The sequence below is a fragment of the Ovis aries genome, chromosome 26 (assembly GCF_016772045.2).
Source record: "Ovis aries strain OAR_USU_Benz2616 breed Rambouillet chromosome 26, ARS-UI_Ramb_v3.0, whole genome shotgun sequence".
In the NCBI taxonomy this organism is placed as follows: Eukaryota; Metazoa; Chordata; class Mammalia; order Artiodactyla; family Bovidae; genus Ovis; species Ovis aries.
The window spans coordinates 26,420,128-26,441,831 of record NC_056079.1 but is presented as its reverse complement, the minus strand read 5'-3'; positions in this window follow the sequence as shown (position 1 = coordinate 26,441,831).

Here is a 21,704-nt window from a genome sequence, read left to right as displayed (position 1 = left end):
ACCCTCTTTCTCCATTTTCAAAGCCAGCAATGTCACATCTCTGGCCCTTCTTCTGTCATTACATCTCTTTATAACCACAGCCAGAAGAGTTCTTTGCACATGAAGACCTAATATGATTGAGACCACCTGGACAGTCCAAGCTCATCTCTCATTTTAAAGTCCTCAACCTTAACCACACCTGCAAAGTGCCTTTTGCCATGTATGGTAACATATTCACAAGTTCTAGGAATTAGGACATGGAAATCTTCAGGGAGAGTGTAGTGGTGGCGGGGGAGGGGGGGGTGGCTACCATAGTAACCATACCAAAGTTAAATAAACTTTTCCAGGTCTCAGTTTTCTCATCTGTAAAATGGGGATGATTATACCAGTATCTAACAATTCCTGGCAAATAACAGAAATTTCACCAACTCATTAAATGGAAGAATAAATATGTACATTATGAAGTAATTTGAAGGATTAAATTAGATAATGTTAAGTAAAATATCTAGAACAGTACTTAGAGCATAGTTCAGTTCAGTTCAGTTCAGTCGCTCAGTCGTGTCTGACTCTTTGCGGCCCCATGAATCGCAGCACGCCAGGCCTCCCTGTCCATCACCAACTCCTGGAGTTCACTCAGACTCACGTCCATCGAGTCAGTGATGCCATCCAGCCATCTCATCCTGGGTCGTCCCCTTCTCCTCCTGCCCCCAATCCCTCCCAGCCTCAGAGTCTTTTCCAATGAGTCAACTCTTTGCATGAGGTGCCCAAAGTACTGGAGTTTCAGCTTTAGCATCATTCTTTCCAAAGAAATCCTAGGGCTGATCTACTTCAGAATGGACTGGTTGGATCTCCTTGCAGTCCAAGGGACTCTCAAGAGTCTTCTCCAACACCACAGTTCAAAAGCATCAATTCTTCAGCACTCAGCCTTCTTCACAGTCCAACTCTCACATCCGTACATGACCACAGGAAAAACCAGAGCCTTGACTAGATGGACCTTAGTCGGCAAAGTAATGTCTCTGCTTTTGAATATGCTGTCTAGGTTGGTCATAACTTTCCTTCCAAGGAGTAAGCGTCTTTTAATTTCATGGCTGCAATCACCATCTGCAGTGATTTTGGAGCCCAAGAAAATAAAGTCTTACACTGTTTCCACTGTTTCCCCATCTATTTGCCATGAAGTGATGGGACCGGATGCCATGATCTTCGTTTTCTGAATGCTGAGCTTTAAGCCAACTTTTCACTCTCCTCTTTCACTTTCATCAAGAGGCTTTTTAGTTCCTCTTTATTTTCTGCCATAAGGGTGGTGTCATCTGCATATCTGAGGTGATTGAGATTTCTCTCTGGCAATCTTGATTCCAGCTTGTGTTTCTTCTAGTCCAGCGTTTCTCATGATGTACTCTGCATAGAAGTTAAATAAGCAGGGTGACAATATACAGCTTTGATGCACTCCTTTTCCTATTTGGAACCAGTCTGTTGTTCCATGTCCAGTTCCAACTGTTGCTTCCTGACCTGCATACAGATTTCTCAAGAGGCAGGTCAGGTGATCTGGTATTCCCATCCCTCTCAGAATTTTCCACCGTTTATTGTGATCCACACAGTCAAAGGCTTTGGCATAGTCAATAAAGCAGTAATAGATGTTTCTCTGGAACTCTCTTGCTTTTTTGATGATCCAGCGGATGTTGGCAATTTGATCTCTGGTTCCTCTGCCTTTTCTAAAACCAGTTTGAACATCAGGAAGTTCACGGTAAACATATTGCTGAAGCCTGGCTTGGAGAATTTTGAGCATTACTTTACTAGCATGTGAGATGAGTGCAATTGTGCAGTAGTTTGAGCATTCTTTGGCATTGCCTTTCTTTGGGATTGGAATGAAAATGGATCTTTTCGAGTCCTGTGGCCACTGCTGAGTTTTCCAAATTTGCTGGCATATTGAGTGCAACACTTTCACAGCATCATCTTTCAGGATTTGAAATAGCTCAACTGGAATTCCATCACCTCCACTAGCTTTGTTCATAGTGATGCTTTCTAAGGCCCACTTGACTTCACATTCCAGGATGTCTGGCTCTAGATGAGTGACCACACCATCGTGATTATCCAGGTCATGAAGATCTTTTTTGTACAGTTCTTCTGTGTATTCTTGCCACCTCTTCTTAATATCTTCTGCTTCTGTTAGGTCCAGACCATTTCTGTCCTTTATCGAGCCCATCTTTGCATGAAATGTTCCCTTGGTATCTCTAATTTTCTTGAGGAGATCTCTAGTCTTTCCCATTCTGTTGTTTTCCTCTATTTCTTTGCACTGATCGCTGAGGAAGGCTTTCTTATCTCTTCTTGCTGTTCTTTGGAACTCTGCATTCAGATGCTTATATCTTTCCTTTTCTCCTTTGCTTTTCACTTCTCTTCTTTTCACAGCTATTTGTAAGGCCTCCCTAGACAGCTATTTTGCTTTTTTGCATTTCTTTTCCATGGGGATGATCTTGATCCCTGTCTCCTGTACAATGTCACGAACCTCATTCCATAGTTCATCAGGCACTCTATCTATAAGATCTTGGCCCTTAAATCTATTTCTCACTTCCACTGTATAATCATAAGGGATTTGATTTAGGTCATACCTAAATGGTCTAGTGGTTTTCCCTACTTTCTTCAATTTGAGTCTGAATTTGGCAATAAGGAGTTCATGATCTGAGCCACAGTCAGCTCCTGGTCTTGTTTTTGCTGACTGTATAGAGCTTCTCCATCTTTGACTGCAAAGAATATAATCAATCTGATTTCAGTGTTGACCATCTGGTAATGTCCATGTGTAGAGTCTTCTCTTGTGTTGTTGGAAGTGGGTGTTTGCTATGACCAGTGCATTTTCTTGGCAAAACTCTATTAGTCTTTGCCCTGCTTCATTCTGCATTCCAAGGCCAAATTTGCCTGTTACTCCAGGTGTTTCTTGACTTCCTACTTTTGCATTCCAGTCCCCTATAATGAAAAGGACATCTTTTTTGGGTGTTAGTTCTACAAGTTCTTGTAGGTCTTCATAGAACCGTTCAACTTCAGCTTCTTCAGCATTACTGGTTGGGGCATAATCTTAGATTACGGTGATATTGAATGGTTTGCCTTGGAAATGAACAGAGACCATTCTGTCGTTTTTGAGACTGCATCCAAGTACTGCATTTTGGACTCTTTTGCTGACCATGATGGCTACTCCATTTCTTAGAGCATAGACTTAGAGCATAGACTGGCCCCCAAATCAGCTGTTCCTACTGTCCACAGGGCACCATTCTAGATTCTTGAGAGAACACGTCCAAGCATGGAGCCCATGAAGCTGTAGAATCTGAGAAAGAGGATATGAACATCATAACTCCTGAATAAAGTCTGCAGTACTGAAGACAAGATACTCTCTTTCAAATCACCCAAGTCTGTGCTGAACTCTGTCCTCAAATAACCACTGCTATGCATGAGTGAATACATTAGCATAGAATTCACTCTGGTTTATATCACAAGGCAAAACTACTAACTGCTGGCCAGTTCCCTCCAGTTCACCATCTGTCTAATGTTAATCCCTTTGGACCTAGAGGTCCATGCTCCAGACTGAGTACTCTTTTTTATTTTTGTTTTTTGAGTTAAGCAACTGCCACAAGGAGATAAAAAGGCATCCTACCTGGTTCCACTGTGACACCCTTCCTATTCTCTTAGCTATTCTGATGTTTCCCTGAGCTTAAGAAATCATAGTATTAAAAGATAAAGGTACTGTCTGTGATCAGAATGACAGCTTAATCCAAGTGAGCTCCCCCAAACTGTTAATAGCTATCTCCCCAAATGTCAGTTTACGCTATGCCTCCATTCCAGAAAGAAAGATCACTAGTTCCTTGACACTGTCATTTAATACAGTTTTGTGGGTCACCATTCACATAGCATGACTATTATCACTTGCCAGTTTATGTAGTTCTAAGCATTCAAATATTCAACACATTTCAGAGTATACTCTATGGGCTAGAATCTTTTTTAAGTACCCAGCTAAGGAAGGGGCTTCCCAGGTGGCTCAGTGGTAAAAGAATCCACCTGCCCATGCCAGAAATGCAGGAGATGTGCGTTTGATCCCTGGGTCAAAAAAATCCCCTGGAGGAGGAAGTGGCAACCCGCTCCAGTATTCTTGCCATGGACACAGAAGCCTGGAAGGCTGCATACAGGCCATGTGGCCACAGAGTCAGACACTACTGAAGTTACTGAGCATGCACACAGCTAAGAAAAGTCTTTACCCTCCAAAAGAAAACTGACCATCGAGTTAATTATTCAGGTGTAATTTTAAAATTGATAATATAAGTCAGAGTATAAAAAATCCTTAAGCAACATATTTTAAGATTAGAGAGAATCTGATGGTTTGTAACTAGTTTTTAAAGATTTCCACCAGTCATTCTGTATGCTAACTCCAAGGGCTAACATATTCCAGTACTTTGAAAATATGCAACCAAATAGCCCGAGAGTTTCAAAATTTATGAGTTAAACACATGGAGAGATATAATACTTCTAGTTTATAAGCAAATAATAGTAGTATAATTATTTTAAGAAAGTACCAAATTAAACTAAAATAATTATCTAGTAGATTAAATTGCAAGAAATAATTTTAGCTCTATTTTTATTCAACTTAATCAGCTAAACATGTCACATATAAAAATCATAGCTCTATAATACTCAATTACTTGTTCCCTCAAACACTCTAACCATGGCCTCGCAATAAAATGGTGACAATTCCGAGAATCAAATGTGTTCTGACATTCTAAATTTTTTTCCATCTAAGTAAGGTAACAGCAGCTTACCCTACTGATCAGCTATTGTAACAAAGTCCCTCCGAGTCACATGACTCAACACGACAGATGCTTAATATGACACAACCTCATCGTCCTCACTGAGGTACACAGGCTGGGGGTGTGTCCACCATCTGGAACATTGCCAGTCAGTGGAACATGGAGAAAGGACTTGGAAATCCTATCTTGGTTCCTGAAATCAGTCCTGAATATTCATTGGAAGGACTGATGCTAAAGCTGAAGCTCCAATACTTTGGCCACCTGATGCAAAGAACTGACTCCGTAGAAAAGACCCTGATGCTGGGAAAGATTGAAGGCAAGAGGAAAAGGGGACGACAGAGGATGAGATGGTTGGATGGCATCACCAACTCAATGGACAAGAGTTTGAGCAAGCTCCGGGAGTTGGTGATGGACAGGGAAGCCTGATGTGCTGCAGTCCATGGGATCAAAAGAGTTGCACACAGCTGAGTGACTGAACTGTTATGACTGTGACTGTTATGGTTCTAACAGGCTCCTGCCTAGAAAGGACCCTCATCACTTCTGCTCCCTTTCCATTAGCCAAGTCAAATCCTATACCTATGTCTAACTTAAGTGCCTAGAATGTGCTTGGAAGAATTATTGATGAACATTCTCAGTGGTTAGGATACAACAATCATTTTCCAGTTAAAATTATCTTCCATATAATGTAATTCATACTCCTCTGATACTGCTTCTTTTTCACTTTCAAATATCGACATCTTTCAGAACCTTATGAGGATGCTCCTCTCTAACACATAAAGGATTTACTTCCTAAAACTGCAAACCTCTAGAAGGCCTCTATGTGCCTATTCAGACACCATAATTTATATGTACAGCAGAATGTCTTATGCATAAATGCCGACTTGCTGTTCAAATAAAATAAAATTCCAGCAGTGTTGCCATTTGGTCATAAAGCTCCTATTACATCTAAGGAAAGCGTTCATTGACAGTTTGACAGATTATTATATTTTACTCCCTAATAGTTATCAGCTAAAAATTCAGAGGACTTGTAGAGCAAGGGCACAGCCCTGTTGGAAACCAGAATTCAAACTGAGCCAGAATGGACTTCCTGATATCACAGGGTGAGTCTGCAACACAGTCTACCAATCACTAAGCATTGGGATGATATTTGCGTTTTCTCTTTTAAAGGGAAGGTCAAAGCATTATCCTCAGGATGAAAATTAAATTCCACCTTGGAAAAGTTTGTTTTTAAAATGACACAGAAACAATTAACTTGGAGAAGATAATAGCATAACTTAAAGGCATAACTTAAAGCAACTATGGGATCTAGTATCTCTATGCGTGTGTGCTCATTTGTGTCTGACTCTTTGAGATTGCATGGACTGAAGCCCACCAGGCTCCTCTGTCCATGGATTTCCCAGGAAGAATATGGACCAGCTTGCCATTTCCTTCTCCAGGTGTTCTTCATGACCCAGGGATGGAAACTGCATCTCCGGTATCTCTTGCATTGGTTAGACGGATCCTTTACCACTGAAGCCACCTGGGAAGTCCATGTATCTCCAGTATCATATGAAGAAAGTGATCACCTCTAGGCACTTTTATGAAAGCATTGAAGAATGATCGAGAATATCATATGGAATGTTTGAAAAAGTTTGAAGTCTATTCTAGATTCAACTTTCCTGGAGATGCACTCTTATTTTCATTTCATATAGATTGCATTCTTTTACTATTAATGGTAGTCTGTGGAGGCTTCTTTCAGGAGTGTACTAGCATAGCACAACAGTGCTGTGGAAAACCCAGACTGCAAATGAAGGTCAGTGGATAACAGAGGAAAAACGCATCCTAGGGCTTCCCTGGGAGCTCAGCTGGTAAAGAATCCGCCTGCAATGCAGGAGACTCCAGTTTGACTCCTGGGTTGGGAAGATCCCCCGAAGAAGGGATAGGCTAATCACTCCAGTATTCTTGGACTTCCCTGGTGGCTCAGATGGTAAAGAATCTTCCTGCAAGGCAGGAAGACTTGGGTTCGATCCCTAGGTTGGAATGATCCCCCGGAGGAGGGCATGGCAACCCACTCCAGTGTTCTTGCCTGGAGAATCCTCACGGACAGAGGAAATTGATGGGCTGCAGTCCATGGGGTCACAAAGAGTCGGACACGATTGAGCGACCAAAGTATTGATTGAGCACACTTACCCATCACGATAAAATACTTCTATTACTTTGCTTATAAAGTTCAGTTTTCTTTTTTCATTTTGGAAGAGGGAGGTTGTACTTTCTGGAAATTCAAATGAGACTCACGGAAACATCTGGGAATTTTCAGTACTGCAGACAAAACAATAAGTTCACTCTAAATCGGAAAGCCAGTAGGATAAGGGCCATGAAGATGCCTTCCAGGAAAGATGGGGGTTGGGGTGGAGAAAAATATCCCAACAGAGCAAATAGCACCTGCAAAATGGCAGGGATAAAAGAATGAGTGACTATTACGCATGTAACCACCTGAAACACGTCCAGGGAGACCAAATTCTGGAGCGGTGTGGAGACTGGCAGTGTTGAGATTAGATCCTGCACAGCTTTGTAAGCACATGTCAAGAATTTAGACTTCAAGGGCAAAGAAAACCTCTGAAGGATGTTAAACAGACATAAGGCATGATTACGTTCATGGTTACACTGTTGCTTAATATAAAGACAGCATAAATTTCACATAGTCATATCCAGCTGTATCTGTTGTAGTTAGGAGAAACCAGCTTTATCTGGAGCTCCATTTGAAACCTGATCTCAAACTCAGGCATTTTCCCCTCATTTCCTGGGAGCCTGAGTTCACACCATCCCACTAGGAGAGGCAAAACACGATGCAGTCAGCTTTACTTACACAACCTGCCACGTTATTTTCAATGCTCTTATTGGAGTGTTAGTGTTTAGCTAGTTTCAGCAGCAGTTTATGACAGCGCTCATTTCATTTACTGTTCCTTCCATGAGGTCCATTTGCTTAGTGAATGTGATATGTTGGCATTGTTTTCATTTCCTTGGTATTTGCTGTTTTGTTGGGATTTTTAATTAAATTTAATGACTAAACACTGGAAGGCTATATATGCAGGTTCCAACAGTGAGCATATTCTCAAATGCAAAAAAAAAACATAATACTTATAAAAGAAATTAACAAGAGCAGGTACACAGCCTCATTATAGAGACAGTAATGCAGAGGAAATTGCCTACTAGTGGATGTTAAGATAACCAGCGTTTTCCTAATGTTAACTATTGAAGCAATCGTTAATTACAGAAATAACTGAGTTTATTTAACAGGATTTCAAACGGATATCCATTTAGGGTAGCAGTGGTGCATGGTAATATCTCTTTTTTAAATAAGATAATTATATATTCATTTTGGAGAGTACACAGACTGCTTTGGAAAAATTTTATCAGTAGCAAAGGCAGATGGTAAAAGTGGATGTCCCTTTGCTCACACCTGTCAACAGCAACACGACTGACAAGTTAAACCAGATCACTCTATTGTGGGGACTGTCCTGTGCATTGTAAGATGTCTGGCATCACTTCAAGTCTCCACCTGCTCAACGCCAGCAGCGGCCACATGCCTGGCTGTGACAATCACAACCGTCTTCAGACGGTACCAAATGCCCCTGGCTCCTGAGAACGCGGCTCTGAACCCATCAGGGGACCAACTCAAAGGCTGCATTAGGTGGCCTGGTCTCGGGTGGGGAGGGAGGGAGGGAGGGAGGCAGGCAGATGGAGTCGATAGACTGAGAAGATGTACTGGGGAGGGAAATGCTTCCGGGTTAGTGACGGACAGGCGGTGGGAGACAGCGGAGGAAAACAGGAAGTGAGGCTGGGCGCTCACTTTGTGCCGTGAGCAACTGTGCTGCGCCACCTATTGGGCTAAACTGGGACTGCGGGGAGCTGAGGCGGAAATTACGAATTTAATTTTTCACGTCGATTTTGGAGATGCTGGAGATGCCGTAGACGCTTCAAATTAAGAATTTTGTTAAGAACAAAATGTTGAGGATTTTCCTATGTTACAAAACCCACATGATCGGCACCCCGCCCCCCTCCACCTCCCCGTCCTTCGTGACACTGACTTGAAGTGTCACTGCTGGTTCCCGCCCGCTAGCAGCCTTTGAGCCTGCTCCTCCCTCTGCCTGACATTCTCTCACGCTGGGTCCTTTTACGACTGGCTTCTTCCCGTCACTCGGGTCTATGTTTTCTTGACCCTTCCAACAGCTCCCTTATCCGAGCTGCTCTTTTTCGAGCATCTTTTTTTAATTTTTTATTTGGTGCTTATTAGGATCTAATTTTTTTTTTTTCTTGTCTGGTCTGTGTTAGTGTTTCCCTACCAGAAACATGCTCCATGAAGCCTAGGCCTTCTTCATCTGTTCAGTTTTTGTTTGTTTTAACCTCTTATTCCCAGCACCTTGAATAAGGTAAGACACTCATTCATCTATCAAATAAATCAATATGCCACAGACTGCCGGACTCAACAATTTCAAATCTACCTCGTTTTTTGCCTGCATCAAAACTGTTCGTTTACCTGAGATCAATTCAGTTCAGTTGCTCAGTCGTGTCCGACTCTTTGCAACCCCTTGAACTGCAGCATGCCAGGCCTCCTGTCCATCACCAACTCCCAGAGCTTGCTCAAACTCATGTCCATAGAGTTGGTGATGCCATCCAACCATCTCATCCTCTGTCATCCCCTTCTCCTCCTGTCTTCAATCTTTCCCAGCATCAGGGTCTTTTCCAATGAGTCAGTTCTTCGCATCAGATGGCCAAAGTATTAGAGTTTTGCTTCAGCATCAGTCCTTCCAATGAATTTTCAGGACTGATTTCCTTTAGGATGGACTGGTTGGATCTCCTTGCAGTCCAAGGGACTCTCAAAAGTCTTCTCCAACACCACAGTTCAAAAGCATCAATTCTTCAGCACTGACCTTTCTTTATGGTCCAACTCTCACATCCATACATGACTACTGGAAAAACCATAGCTTTGACTAGATGGACCTTTGTTGGCAAAGTGATGTCTCTGCTTTTGAATGGATAAGAATCCCTTAGAAGAAATGGAGTAGCCCTCATAGTCAACAAGAGAGTCTGAAATGCAGTATTTGGGTGCAATCTCCAAAATAACAGAATGATCTCTGTTTGTTTCCAAGGCAAACCATTCAATATCACAGTCATCCAAGTCTATGCCCCAACCATTAATGCTGAAGAAGCTGAAATTGAATGGTTCTATGAAGATCTACAAGACCTTCTAGAACTAAAGCCCAAAAAAGATGTCCTTTTCATCATAGAGGACTGGAATGCAAAAGTAGGAAGTCAAGAGATAACTGTTACAACAGGAAAATTTGGCCTTGGAGTGCAAAATGAAGCAGGACAAAGGCTAACAGAGTTTTGCCAAGAGAACGAACTGGTCATAGCAAACACCCTCTTCCAACAACACAAGAGAAGACTCTACACATGGACATCACCAGATGGTCAATACCAAAATCAGATTGATTATATTCTTTGCAGTCAAAGATGGAGAAGCTCTATACAGTCAGCAAAAGACCAGAGCTGAATGTGACTCAGATCATGAACTCCTTATGGCCAAATTCAGACTTAAATTGAAGAAAATAGAGACCACTAGACCATTCAGGTATGACCTAAATCAAATCCCTTACGATTATACAATGGAAGTGAAAAATAGATTCCAAGGATTAGATCTGATAGAGTCTCAGAGATTGCACCCAGGTCTCCTGCATTGCAGGTGGATTCTTTACCAGCTGAGCCACCAGGAAAGCCCAAGAATACTGGAGTGGGTAGACTATCCCTTCTCCAGCGGATCTTCCCAACACAGGAATCAAACCAGGGTCTCCTGCTTTGCAGGCAGATTCTTTACCAACTGAGCTACTAGGGAAGCCCCACCTAAGTTAGGATTTATTTAAATGGCATAACCATCTACTTTGTGGCTAAAAATATGAGTTGTCTTTACTCCCTGCTCTCTCAATTCACACTCAATTTTTCTAAGGCTTTTCCATTCCACACCTAAAATATCTCCAGTTCACACCTTCCATTTCCTTCGCAAGTCCAAAACATTTCAAGTGACTTCCTAATGAGTCATATTCTACCTGTTGTTACTGAGTCTCTAAGCTACTCAAAAAGTTATCTTTCATAAAATATGAATCTTATTTCTTCTTTTAAAAGGTTCCAGTTACCCACGGGGGGGGGGGGATTTTTTTTTGTCCACACCATACAACATGTGGGATCTTAGTTCCCAACCAGGGGTTGAACCTGCACCCCTTGAAAGGTGGAGTCCCAACCACTGGACTGCCAGGGAAGTCCAGAAAAATCTTTTAAACTTCATAACATGGCTTCTGAACCTATTTCCAGTCTGGGTCACTTCTTCCACAGCTGTGTTTCCATTTAGTTTTTAAGCTTCATTTCTGTGGACTGACATGTACTGTGTGATTCTTTAGAGTGAAACTTCTGCCATTCCTTGAAAACCTCAAACTCTTTAAAATAGCTATGTACTGGGGACTTCCCTGGTGGTCTGGTGGCTAAGACTCTGAACTCCCAGTGCAGGGGGCCCAGGTTCAATCCCAGGTCGAGGAACTAGGTCCCACAGGCCACAACTAAAAATCTCACATGCCACAATGAATATCAAAGATCCCACGTGCCACGACTAAGACCTGGTGCATCCAAAATAAATAAATATTTTACGGATAAATTAAACAGCTAAGCTTTTGTTCAAGCTGTTTCTATGGACTGAAATGCCCCTTCTCCTCCATTTATCTTCTTCAAATCCAGTTCAAACACCATGGCATCTGTGAAATTCCCTTATCCTATCTGTCAGAAGTAAATTCCTTCCCTTGTGCTCCTGGAGACCAGACGTGGGCATTTCTACACACAGCTCTTAACACCATCTGACCTAAATGAAAGCTACTTTGTGTATGTCATCCCTGTATTTCATCTTATGAGCATCTTAAAGGGTGGAGACTAACATGTTTGCTTATTCATCTTTGTAAATGTCCCACGAAGCCAAGCAAATTCTCTAAATAGATTGGCTCTCAATAGATGTTTGTGGAATTAAACATCTGAAGAAGCAGAGAAGCCTCTGGGACCATCTTAACCAGAGACCTTAAAGCCACATTCATTTTCTAAAGAACACTAAGTGCTTTCTTGTCTTGTCTTGACTCCTCAGCTTCAGTCTCTTGATGAATCTTCACATCTCGCTCGGACATCATTTAAAAATCTCTGGTTAAGTGAGCTGATACCTCACTTCAACTGGCAAGCAGAGAAAGTGAATGGTGAAGCCCAGAGTTTGAGCTAGCTACTTACAAATTCAGATTGGATTTTTGAAGGGTTCAAGCAGGAACAACCAGAAATTGTGTGCCTACAGATGTACATACTGAGAAGTACACAGAAACGCTTATGTAATATCATTGCCCCCAAAGTGGAACTTGAATCGAATCAGTCCTCTAGAATAACTCCCATTATAGAAAATTCAAGGGACAACAGATCGAGTTAAATAATACCACAAAGGGAATAAAGAAAACACCAAACTGGGGTAAATTCTACAGGAAAACTGATCTAGTTTTGTAACAGGTCAGTGGGAAAAGGTGAAGAAAGACTTTTTTTAAGCGTAAAGAAGTTAAAAAGCAGTGTCAAAGAAAAAGAAAAAAAAATCAGAGATTCTAGAAGCACCCACCGATCGTGAATCAGGTCTAAGAAGTTACGGAAAACAAAGGACATTTCTATAACCCCTGGACTCAGAGATCCTGCTTTCCTGAGCTGTGGCCTCTATGAGAGAAAAGAATATGATCACTAAGTTTTTCCTGACTCTCACATTCATCTTTAGTAAGTCTGCCAGACTTTCTGTACTTTGTGAGTTTTTTTTTTTTTGTTAGCCATGCCATGAAGCATGTGGGATCTTAGTTCCCCAACCAGGGATCGAACCCACAGCCCCAGAAGTGGAACCTCAGAGTCTTAACCACTGTACCGCCGGTGAAGTTCCAAGTTTTCTGTACTTTGGTTTGATTTTCTAAAAAACTGAGAAAGTAGCTAGTGGAGTAAGGGGAAAGCAACTGATTGAATGTCTTTTCTCAAAACAGGTGACAACTCTAGTGTCAGACTCTGTTAGAGCAAATGAGCTAGTGGTTAAATTCACTGTTAAGAAACCAAGAACAGCGTTCCTGACTTGCCTCATTGAGTTATAGTGTGTGACTGAGAAGGTTAAAAGAGAAATAAAAATAGTGACTGCAAAAGCCTTCCACTAAAGATTCCCATTAACTGACCATCCTTTTTAAAAATGTAGTATCTTCTGTATCATCGCCAGCTTCCCAGATCCTACTGAGGTCACAGTCTACCAGTTCCTGAAAATTTTCTCATGACCACCTGGATGCCAATGCATATTGTTATCAGAGAGCAATCAAGTTCTTAACAGGGGAAAAAAGAGGGCTGGGGGGATTTCTTTCCTCCCTATGCTTTCATGCTTCCATCCTCAGATAATACTGAAAGAAGGGGATGTTTGAGTATCTGCCCTACACTTTCAAGTGGAAAGTAAGCACAGAAAAGATACATTAGCTAAAGTCACTGAATGACGTGAGACTATTTAAAGCTGTTCTTTATTTTTAGGTGTTGCCCTATGTATCTAACCACATAAGCTTGTGAGAAGAGAGTAGAAAGAGCAGTAATCCTGATTTTGCCACTAGAGGGAGCCAGAGTGAACAATTTATCTGACGCACAGTTAAAAGGGAAATTATGCAGACCGTTTTGTATGAAATTGAGGATAGGGGACGTGATGGCACTTTGTGATGACTCTGAAATACTACCTACATTAAAGAGTTGTTACTACAAGGTCTGTTGCCTCCCTGAATATTAATGGCCACCATAAAGTTGTGTTAGAAAAAGAGACTATTTTGTATTGACCACGTACTAGATAGAAAGTCAAATGCCTACAAGTCTACAATCAAAATGCTTAAACATGGAGGAGATTTCTAGTGTATGGATTCAATAAATTTGTCAACTACAATTACACTTAACAAAATAGTCTAACAAATTGGTAAGCAGAATATACTAGCTATTCTTTTGGGGTCCCTGTAGATTGTTAATTCTCTGAAAGATAAAAAATATATACCTATTTCTTTAATCAAATGAAAAAATATCAAACCCTGTAAGTAGGCTGGCACTTGCACTCTTAACAGTAAATTAGAACCCTAAATGTTTTTTATTCTAACAGCACCTGTTGCTAAATGTTATCAAAGATCAAGCTGAAATCAAAGTCATATTATCCAGTAAATAGGAAAATTCACTTTTATTCTACTATTTACAATTGCATCCTCCTTGGGCATTATAATCGTAATATAACCCAGCATATATTATGTACATATTATGTATCAGACATTATTCTAAGTTTTCTACACATGTTAACCCATCTATATTGTATATATTAACTATAAAGAGTTTTCACATCCATTCTAATTAACTTGGAATGATTTTCTCTTTATCACATTATATTTTGTTTTATGTACATTTTCACCCATTCTGTGGATGAGTGAAAAATGTTCTCATCTACTAAAAAGGGGTTTCCACCCTGCTACAGTGAAATAACATATATTTAAATGAACTCCAAAGGACTATAACTAACTTTGCCTCAGGTTTTATATAAAAATTTAAAAATAATTGATCCTTACCATAGTATGTAATTTTGGAGAAGGCAATGGCACCCCACTCCAGTACTCTTGCCTGGAAAATCCCATGGATGGAGGAGCCTCGTGGGCTGCAGTCCATGGGGTCGCTAAGAGTGGGACATGACTGAGCGACTTCACTTTCACTTTTCACTTTCATGCATTGGAGAAGGAAATGGCCACCCACTCCAGTGTTCTTGCCTGGAGAATCCCAGGGACAGAGGAGCCTGGTGGGCTGCCGTCTATGGGGTCGCACAGAGTAGGACACGACTGAAGTGACTTAGCATAGTATGTAATTTAGTGAATGTAAAAATATTAAATAATTACTGAATCCAAATTTCTGAAGCAGTTTAGTCACTAAGTCATGTTAGATTCTTGCAATTCCATGGACTGTAGCCTGCCAGGCTCCTTGTCCATGGGATTCTCCAGGCAAGAATACTAGAGTAGGTTGCCATTTCCTTCTCCAGAGGATCTTCCCGACCCAGGAATCGAACCCAGGTCTCCTGCATTGCAGGCAGAATCTTTACCAACTGAGCTATGAGGGAAGACCCATAGCTGGGTATTCTGAAGTAGAAACAATAAAAAGTGGGTATCTTTCTTTATATAAATAGATAAAAATATATTGTACTTCTAATTAATACAACATGCTAGTTACGATTTTCTGCCAAAAAGTTAAGAAAATCTATAAGGAATTCCCTGTATCTTAAATTACAAAAGGACAAATAATTTCCATCAGATTTAATTTTCTAATACATATCTCCACTGAGATTAATCAGAGATTCAGAGAGATTAAAAAGAGGTGGGCAAATGTAGATGGTTTGAAATATTCACCAAAGCCAAGAGATAAATTCTATACCTAACAGAAAGCAAATACAAAGCATCTCATTTCAAGATGCACACTTGAAAATTTTCCATCCATGCATTTAAGGACTTGACACGCCTGTTTGTGACCCATCACCTGCTCACAGCTCACCTGGCTTCTGACTGCCACAGACAACGGGGTGGGCGAGAACCTGCCTCAGCCCCCCTGCCCTCCCCTCCCCACCAAAAGGTTGCTGTAAAGTAGGAGCTGTGTATCTTTCTCCAAAAGTTAAGTGGTCACTTAAAAATGGCACAAAGCATTTGGTAAATGCTGTGCTTCATACATTACAGGTAAATATCCCAATTATTTCAAGACCACCTATGATATAATCAGTTACTCTCTGTATATCACAGTGAGGAAACTGAGGCTTAGATGGATCAAGGACTTTCTTGATGGTCACACAGTAAAGGGCAAAGAACAAAATCAAATCCAACCCTGTCTGATTCCAGAGCCCATTGTCTTAATCACAGCACTGCTGCTGCTGCCAAGTCGCTTCAGTCGTGTCCGACTCTGTGCAACCCCATAGACGGCAGCCTACCAGGCTCCCCCATCCCTGGGATTCTCCAGGCAAGAACACTGGAGTGGGTGGCCATTTCCTTCTCCAATGCATGAAAGTGGAAAGTGAAAGTGAAGTCGCTCAGTCATGTCCCACTCTTAGCGACCCCATGGACTGCAGCCTACCAGGCTCCTCCATCCATGGGATTTTCCAGGCAAGAGTACTGGAGTGGGGTGCCATCGCCTTCTCCGAATCACAACAGTACATTACCTAAATGTGACAGGCTCCAATAGAGAGAATTATAATTGGGGTGTTGACTTCCTGATTCATGTTATTTATGAATCTTATTTTATAGAATATGTATTCCCACTTGATAGAGAATTACCTATTTTTTAAGATTATTACTCAAATGTATAAATCTCTGAAAATTGCTGTTGATTTTGAAATGTGTGTATCATGGACACTTACTTCAAGGATAAGCTCTTATTATTCTTATAAGCATTAGTAACCACTAGACCATTCAGGTATGACCTAAATCAAATCCCTTAGGGTTATACAGTAGAAGTGACAAATAGATTCAAGGGATTAGATCTGATAGACAGAGTGCCTGAAGAACTATGGGCGGAGGTTCATGACACTGTATAGGAGGCCGTGATCAAGACCATCCTCAAGAAAAAGAAAGGCAAAAAGGCATAATGGTTCTCTGAGGAGGCCTTTCAAATAGCTGAGAAAAGAAAAGAAGCTAAAGGCAAGGGAGATAAGGAAAGATATACCCATTTGAATGTAGAGTTCCAAGGAATAGCAAGGAGAGATAAGAAAGCCCTCCTCAGTGATCAGTGCAAAGAAATAGAGGAAAACAAAAGAATGGGAAAGACTAGAGACCTCAAGGGAGAAGGCTATGGCACCCCACTCCAGTACTCTTGCCTGGAAAATCCCATGGATGGAGGAGCCTGGTAGGCTGCAGTCCATGGGGTCGCTAAGAGTGGGACATGACTGAGCGACTTCACTTTCACTTTTCACTTTCATGCATTGGAGAAGGAAATGGCCACCCACTCCAGTGTTCTTGCCTGGAGAATCCCAGGGACGGGGGAGCCTGGTGGGCTGCCGTCTATGGGGTCACACGGAGTCAGACATGACTGAAGCAACTTAGCAGCAGCAGCAGCAGAAATCTCAAGAAAATTAGAGATACCAACGGAACATTTCATGCAAAGATGAGCACAATAAAGGACAGAAATGGTATAGACCTAACAGAAGCTGAAGATATTAAGAGGTGGCAAGAATACATAGAACGATACAAAAAAGATCTTCATGACTCAGATAAACACGATGGTGTGATCACTCACCTAGAGGTGGACATCCCGGAGCGTGAAGTCAAGTGGGCCTTAGGAAGCATCACTAAGAACAAATCTAGTGGAGGTGATGGAATTCCAGTTGAGCTATTTCAAATCCTAAAAGATGAGCAACTGAACTGACTGAACTGAACTGAACAAGCATTAGTATAATTACTTATGTATTACTCAGTTATTTAAATTCATGAACAGTATTCCAATTATAGTTAACAATTCTAAACAGCTCTGTAAGAGTCTTGTTAAATATTTGTGCTGTTCTCCCCCATGCTATTTTTAAAAAGATTTTCCGAATTCAGTGATTTGAGAATCATTGGAATTTAGGAAACTAAGCACCCCTCTTCAGTTCCATTACTAAATTTCCCCTAAAACATTAAGCAGATAAGTTTAAATACCCTGCACAGTAAGAAATGTAACTGGCACAATGCTACTGCTGCTGCTAAGTCACTTTAGTCATGTATGACTCTGTGTGACCCCATGGACAGCAGCCCACCAGGCTCCCCCGTCCCTGGGATTCTCCAGGCAAGAATACTGGAGTGGGTTGCCATTGCCTTCTCCAGTGCATGAAAATGAAAAGTGAAAGTGAAGTCACTTAGTCGTGTCCGACTCCCAGCGACCCCATGGACTGCAGCCTACCAGGCTCCTCCATCCATGGGATTCTCCAGGCAAGAGTACTGGAGTGGGGTGCCATTGCCTTCTCCAACTGGCAGAATAAGTGGACTATATATGTGTTTGTTTAGTTTTCATTGTAAATTTAAGAATCTATGTGACTAATAATTTCTAAGATTAAAAATGAATTTTCCTAAAGTAATTATTCAGTGAAAAGAAGGCACTTATTTATGAGATTCTCTACTTGCATAGGTATTCATTACACACTTTTTAAAAAGATTTCTTTATTGACTTCTTTTATTTTTGGCGTGGTGGGTCTTCACTCAGGTCACCTCTAGTTGTGCCAAGCAGGGGCTACTCTTTCTGTGGTGTGTGGGTTTCTCATTGCCGTGGCTTCTCCTGTGGAGCACGGCTCTAGGCCCGTGGGCTTCAGTAGTTGCAGCTCCCAGGCCCTAGGGCACTGGCTCAGGAGGTGTGGTCCATAGGCTTAGTTTCTCCACGGCGTGTGGGATCCTCCGAGACCAGGGATCAAACCAGTGGCCCCTGCACTGTTAGGCAGACTCCTCACCACTAGACTACCAGGGAAGCCCTCATTATATACTTTAAATTTTCCTCCAACTCTAAAATCCTGGCTCATCCCTGGCAACAGCAGGATTTCAATTCCAGGGATAGTCTGGAATCATCACCGATACATAGCATCAAAGACAACAGCAAGTCTATTTTGCAGGTGCAGGAACAATCTTCATGATAATTCCAATCCTGAGTCTATTTTAAAATCTACTCACCAGCACTCCAATGAACATGATGATGTGGGTCCAACATGGTCTACCCTGTCTCCATCGCTGGCTGTTTACCTCAGTGATGAGTTTCTCTACAAAACTTCTAGAATTCCAGAACCGGAGAAAAACCATAGGGATCACCTCTATATACCAACTTACTCTTTGTATAAATGAAAACCTGAGATCGGGGGACATAATTTGCCTAAAGAGACAGTGAAAGTCACTCAGTCGTGTCCAACTCTTTGTGACCCCATGGACAATACAGTCCATGGAATTCTCCAGACCAGAATACTGGAGTGGGTAGCCTTTCCCTTCTCCAGGGGATCTTCCCAACCCAGGGATCGAACCCAGGTCTCCTGCATTGATGGCGGATTCTTTACCAGCTGAGCCACAAGCGAATTTGCCTAAGGTCACTTCTTTTATAAACTTGACTTTGATACTGAATTTCATAGAATCACATGAGAACTAAGTTGCGTCAAAAAAAAAGTACACCTTCAAATTTGAGAAATTCTATATTAACAAGAGGATCAGTGGATGGGGTTGAATTCTGGTTTCATCAGGCTTTAAGTTTGGAAAATTCGCATATATTCACAGATCTCAGTTTTCTATTCTATAGAGTATGCAGTCAATTACTCTTGAAATCTCTGATACCCTTGAGCAAATGAAGCAGGCAAAAAGTTTACTCATGATTGTTGAATGTGGAAGAAAACTTAAATACTAGACTGGAGGCACTTTAACTGGAGGCATTTAATTAATAATAAGAGCTAACATTCATTATTTATTATGTTCTAAATACTGAGTTAACTGTTCTACATGTTTCTTTTTTCCTCACAACTTTGAGACAGATTCTATTACGCTGACATTGCAGGTGAGAAATTGAGGCTTAGGTTAAGCAGCTCAGCCAAGGTTTCCAAATGTTAAATGGAGCAGCAAAAATTTAAACCTAGACTTAGTCTAACTCTAAAGCAATGGTTTTAAATACTGCACTGCCCTTTGGATAATTCATTTTGTTATCATATTTCTTAACCAGTCACTCTTCTGGACTTTTTTTTCCTTCTGAGAACAACCATGCTTGTCCACGACTCTTGATAAAATCCAATTCCTATCTCTGTGGGCAGCCATTCACTCCATTTCCGTTCCTGCTGGCATCTGTAAATTAGCCTCTGGTAATTATCTGTGTAGGAAGCAGCAGACAGCGTACAGAACAATGTAACTGCTGGTCAGATTCCAACATGGGAATTTAGCATTCTTGAGTCATAAATCAACGTACAATGGCCCAACTTGAGGATGTATTTGCTCAAGCTTTAAAAATAGGCTTAACTGCATAGCTGTGTTCAAATACACCTTCTTATACCTGCAACAGTAAATTCTCATTCTGCAAGAAAAAAACAGGCGTTCACATCTCACCCTCAAAGACAACTGGTACCCACTCTGTTTGACCAGATGGTGAATTCAATGTGGGGGTCATCTGTTCTCCCTTGAGAATATACTATATTCAGTTCCAGAAGCCATGTTTAGATACTTGAAATGTAGCCTTAGAAATAATCTTCATTCAAAAGTTAAGATTTAGACCTAGTCGCAGGAGAATAACTTCCTGAGAGGCCTGAAAGTTCAATGTTATGTTTCATTACATCCTTACACTGTGGAACACTCATATTTTAATTTATAAACATTGTTTTCTCTTTAAGGGAACCAGAGACATGGGAGAGATGAAATGAACAACCCAAGAGAATAAGCAATCTTAAGCTAAAGGCACTGGCAAACTACAGTCTATTGGCCAATCTGCCTGCCATCTGTTTTTGTAAATAAAGTTTTATTGGAACTCAGTTTCACAGTCCACAATTTTTTTTTTTCATGCTATTGCAGCAAAGCTGAGTAGTTGCAGCAGAGACTGTATGATATGTAAAGCCTAAAATATTTATAATCTGGGCATTTTATAGAAAAAGTTTGCTGACCACTGGCTTCCATGATGAATCGGAAATCATCACGTACATACCTCTTTGGAGTTTCTTATAAGAACACATCTGTAAATGAAAAAGCAGAAGGCTGAGGTCAGGTTACCCATTTGATCTTGCTTAAGAAACCAACCCAGCAATCTAGAATCAGCTCCTCTGACACAAGTTCCATTAGCAGATATTAACTGTGCTCTTTCCATAACTTCATATTCTACCATCAGAATGGCTCTCCTGGTAGAAGCATCGTATGACATGTTATACTTGTTAAAATAAGATGTGAAGGGAAAAAAAGGAAGAATGCCAGGCACGATGAATAACACATCTGTGGGCACAGAAGACATCTTTTGCTTCACAGCTGTTCTTAGATCTGGCCTTATTAGCCCTTTACAAAGTATGTCAAAATATAGGAGATCATGTAAGTCAAGTCTAATCCAGGGCCTGAGATTAGGTCCTAAAAGTGAAGAATGAAAAACACAGGACTACTGATCCTTAGGTCCCAGTAGAGGTGGAAAACAGATTCAAAGAAACAGCACTTACCCAAAAATGAGTCAAAGAAACAGCATTTAGCATAAATGAACCAGATCCTGCAAGAAATGATGGTTCTCATTCTCTACTGAGGCTTTCGTCTTTCTTTAAACTCCTCTAAAGGACCTGTCTCTTTTATTCCTGAATGATGTTGGAATTCCACTGAGAAAGTACCAACATAAATTAAGAGTGACAGACCACTAAGGAAACAAACCCTAATTGATATTTTAACTTCAGAACACTAGACTCTTGAAATTCTAAAACTTAAACATCTCCTGAAACACAAATTGGTATTGCATGCTTTGTAAGATTGCTGAACTGAAATGAGTCACTGAAGTAATGAGTGAGCACAGTTGACAGCCCTTCTCTCAAGTCTCAAAATAGCTTCATAATTCTCTGTTCACCTTCTAGATGAAGCAACATTTCTCATGTGATTACAAAAGTAGTGCCCCAAGGAAAACTACCTGCTAGTGCTCATGACAGAAGAGAAAAAAAATTAAAGATGGCAGTCCAGTGGTTAAGACTCCACGTTTCCAATACAAGGGGCACCGGTTCAATCCCTGGTCAAGGAAGTAAGATCCTGCAAGCTGCAAGGCATGGTCAAAATAAATTTTAAAAAACTAGAGAGGAAAAATGTGATGAAAATGTAGTGGGATGAGATGGAGGAGATGGATCAATGGGGGTCTAGAATTCCATCTGAGAATTCACTGGGAAATGAATTATCTACTCAT